Source organism: Centropristis striata, chromosome 3, assembly GCF_030273125.1.
Source record: "Centropristis striata isolate RG_2023a ecotype Rhode Island chromosome 3, C.striata_1.0, whole genome shotgun sequence".
Classification (NCBI taxonomy): domain Eukaryota; kingdom Metazoa; phylum Chordata; class Actinopteri; order Perciformes; family Serranidae; genus Centropristis; species Centropristis striata.
This window is the reverse complement of record NC_081519.1, coordinates 4,522,538-4,527,368: the sequence shown is the minus strand read 5'-3', so window position 1 is coordinate 4,527,368 and position 4,831 is coordinate 4,522,538.

Sequence of the window (4,831 nt, the reverse complement as noted above, 5' to 3'; positions counted from 1 at the left end):
TTTGTTTTTTTTTTTGCCTTTGCTGAAAAAGGATTGATGCATTAAATTGGACATGGAAACTTGTGTAAAAGCCAAAACTTTAGAGTTCAGCTGACAGCAGGGAAACATGCTGCTGAACGTTTTTACGTTATATTATTATTTTTAGCCTTTTCACCTGTAGTTTCCGTCCTTTAAAGTTGATATAATTGGGATCTGTTACCCACTCAGACAAGGTGAGAATCAGTTTTATTACTAGAACCCTTTATGTTCTGTTAAGAACTTGATTAATTAAGAAATATGTAAATACATAGTAATAGCTCCATTATACAGTTCTTTTAGCGATGGTACATTATTTTGATAGTGACACATTTACATTGTTTTGGCTCTGTACGTCACCAGTTTCAATTAATAATAGAAAAAATAGTAAATAAAAGAGATTTATAATGCTTTTCTGTCCAGAAACGTTTCATGGGACGTTAAGCTGGGGAATTTTGGAAATATTCAAAATAAAAATAAAAAACATGACATTTCCACAGATTTATTTGTAGGTAGAACTGTATCAAGTTGGGTTAATTTTTATTATTATTTAACAATATAATGAAAAACATTAGCATGAATGAATGAATGAAACTTTAAAAACAAGGTATAAAAATGTCCAGCAGATGGCGATGTTGTTTGCATGTTTCTCCAGTTCCAAATTTCTTCTCCTTAGAGAACTCCATTTAATTTATATTTTCAACAAGGTTTAATTTTAAAACATAGCAGCAGCTGTTGACCCGATCCACAACTCCTGAACAGCTTTCTGAACTATTGAAGAACATTTTCCTGATCAGGTTTATGAAACAAAGTGTCCCTGAAGAGACTGAAACCCTCCCTGCTGATGGTCCTCTCACAGTGTAGAAAACAGCCTGTAGAATTAATGCAAGTTTGGGTTGAATGAGGCTAAAGTATCTGCATTAATAGAGTAATAACCTGATATGAATGAATATGCAGTTTCAGTCCTCTCAAGGTCCTGAGAGGCTCAGAGCTTCAAATTCTCTCTTTTGGTTTTTGAGTTTCTCTGACAGAAACTGTTGGGGCAGAAGGAGACGGGATCTGCATATTGATAAAAAACTGACACATGATACATATCGCTGATCTGCAGCAAGTAAAGGTTGACACTGAATTTCACGTTAGAAAGCGCCGGAGCACGACTTCTTCATGAAATCAAAAAAAGACACAAAAATGACCAAAAATTACTCAAAATGACCAAAAAAGACACAAAATTACAAAAAAAAAGACACAAAATGACTAGAAAAAAGAGACAAAATGACCAAAATAGACACAGAAGACACAAAATGACAAAAAAGAGACAAAATGACAAAAAAAAGACACAAAATGACTAGAAAAATGACACAAAATGACAGCAAAAAAAAGACACAAAATGACCAAAAAAGACACAAAAACCACATAAAATGACAAAAAAGACACAAAATGACTAGAAAAATTACACAAAATGACCAAAAAAGACATAAAAAATTACAAAAAAGACACAAAATGACCAGAAAGACACAACAAAGAAACAAAATGACAAAAAAGACACAAAATTACCAGAAAAAAGATTTTTGTTATTTTTGTGTCTTTTTTGGTCATTTGTGTCTTTTTTAGAATAATTTTGTGTCTTTTTTAATAATTTTGTGTCTTTTTTAAATTTTTTTTTTTTTTTTTTGATCATTTTGTGTCTTTTTAAAAATAATTTTGTGTCTTTTTAAAAATGTTGTGTCTTTTTAAAATAATTTTGTGTCTTTTTTGGTCATTTTGTGTCAAGTAATTTAGTTTTTTTCTGTCGTTTTGTGTCTTTTTTTGGTAATTTTGTGTCTTTTTTAAATAATTTTGTGTCTGTTTTTGGTCATTTTGATACTGCCTCCAGCGGCCCCCCAGGTAATTAGAGTTTGAGGCCCCTGATCTACAGTGTTAATTATGATTTATGCTGATTTAAACATTTTGGGTCATTAGTCGAAGATAATAACTACTTTTCAGGCAGCTAATCAACAGAAAAAGCTCCGTTCCCTGTATGCTTTGTGCCCCTCTGGGATAAATAAAGTTCAATCTGATCTTGTTAGTAGTTGAAAATGATCTGTGTGAACATGGATTTGAAGCCTCGAGATAAAAGAATGACCAAATGATGCATTATTAAAGTATAACAGTGTACAGGACACTAAATCAAAGCTGTGCAGTTACCTATAAATACTTCACAGCCTCTGGACAATCAAATATTCTCTGTGGTTGTAGAATAAAAGAGGCTTTTTAAACAGCATATGTAATATATGTTTGTTTGACAACTAAAATGACAGATGTTGCTTTGTTTTACTTCTTTGTTTACACTGTAAAAAATGTCTGTAGATTTTACGGTGAAAAACTGCTAAACCATGACAGTTAAAGACGTAAAATGATAAATGAGTTAATTCAGTTTAGTAACAATGAAACACCGTAAATGTATATATCAGCCAAAACAGTATTTTTTTTAAAGTTTAAAAAAAAAAAGATTACTGTAAAATACACTGGTAATATACTGTAATTTATATACAAACATCATTGTCATTTTTGCATTTATTTTTGTAAAAATCATTTTGCTCACTGTTGATTGATTGATTGATTGATTGATTGATTGATTGATTGATTGTCTTTATTTCGAACATGCAGGCAATAAAAAAACAAGTTTAAATATTAATAGATGAATAAATAAAAAACAAAACAAAAAAAACAAGAAAAAAAACAGACACTTTCTGCAAGCTCGAAAGGAGGTAGGAAGAAGTAAAAAAACGTATCTAGTCCTACCCCTTAATGGGTCAGTATAAACATATATGAATAATCAATATAGTCACATACAAATATTATAAATAATTATATATATACATATACTATATACATATACTGTTAAATGTACTAAACACCATATCTCTAACAGAAATATACTGTAATATGTAATGGTAAAATCTTTAATTTATGCAGCATTTCTTGTCAATTATATGGCAGAAAAGCGTTTATTTTGATGGAAAAACTTTTTATTTTTTACCGTAAAATATGGAATAAAATGGCAATCTTGAACGTGAAATGTGCTAATATCATTTTACCGTAATATTAGAAAAAGTTGCACCGTATTTATTACACTAACAAGGCGAGACGTCATTAGGAGAGAAGCAGAACAATGCGTATCCACGGCAACATGTCAATAAAGTTATATATAAATGTTATATAGATATAAAAAAGGACATTTAGCATTTTGGTCTCATACCTTTGATCCTTTCACTGTATTTTCACTTAACCCTTTATCAGGCAAAGAACTATATTTGGTAACTTCAGGTAATATTTCGAGAAAAAAGTTGCAAATTTACTAGATTAAAGTGGCAAATCTACAAGAAAAAAAGTTGCATATTTAAGCGATTTAAAGTGGCAAATCTGTGCGAAAAAAGTTGCAGATTTATGAGAAAAAAGTGGGGAAAAAGCAACTTTTTTCTCCCAGATTCACCACTTTAACCGTTAATAGGACACTCATTGAAATACTTGCAAATTCCAAATTCCAACCCTAAAGAATATTGGAGGATATTACATACTGCCATAATGCATAAATAAAACGTACATACGAAACATACGAAAATAATATTTTGAGAAAAAAGTTTACCAGATTAAAGTGGCAAATCTACGAGAAAAAAATGCGTAGATTTATGAGATTTAAAGTGGTGAATCTGGGAGAAAAAAGTTGCTTTTTTCTCGAAATCTGCGACTTTTTTAGCACAGATTTGCCACTTTAAATCTCTTAAATCTGCGACTTTTTTTCTTGTAGATTTGCCACATTAATCTAGCAAATTCGCAACTTTTTTTCTCGAAATATTACCTGAAGTTACCAAATATAGTTATTTACCCGATAAAGGGTTAATGACAGTTTATTTGAACGTTTTGTTCATTAAATGTCTTGTTTAGTTCCCCAAGTGGCCAAAAAGAATCAGTTTTGCGGCTTTAACAGTTTAATTTCAAAATAAAAGTTGTCCATGACGTGCTTTACTGTCATAAATCATAATAAAAGCAGTTGTTGTGGTAAATCTATTGATGCCTTTGTGTTAATTTCATTAATTATATGTGTTGACAGCTTGTTTTGATTACTGCACATCGAGCTGTGATCGTGTCTTTTATTCATAGTAGATATTTCATTTTGTGGAATGAAACTCTCTCCAACTGTTGAACATGAATAAACAGAGAGAGAGGAAACAGTGAAGTGTTGGCGGTGGCTTCCATTGTGCCAGAAAACGGCGCCAAACAAGCGGAGAAAAAGCAGCTGACAGGAGAAAGTGTCCGACCCCCCAGAGTGGCAGACGAATGGACTTCTCTATCTTCAAACCAACAGAGAGAAAGAAAAACATGTTTCTGGAGAATGTTTTCATGACTGATAAACAGTCACGCCAGCCAGGGTTATTGAATTGTTTTGTAGAATATGAGGACAAAGAGAGACAAACGAACAGACAGACCCGGAGGAAAAGAAAGAAGAGAGAGACAGACGGAGAGGAGGGGGGCACAACGAGACGTTACAGGTGCCATGAAATGTGTTTCTGCACTGATAACATCACCAGGGACTCCATATGAAAGTTTAAAATGTAGCATGATCAAAAAAAGACACTAAATTATTTTAAAAGAGACACAAAATGACCAAAAAAAGACACAAAATTACAGAAAAAGACACAAAATGACTAAAAAAAGACACATTATTTAAAAAATGACCCCAAAAGACACAACATTACCAAAAAAATACACAAAATTACTAAAAAAGACAGAAAATGACTAAAAAAGACACAAAATAATTTAAAAGGACACAAAATGA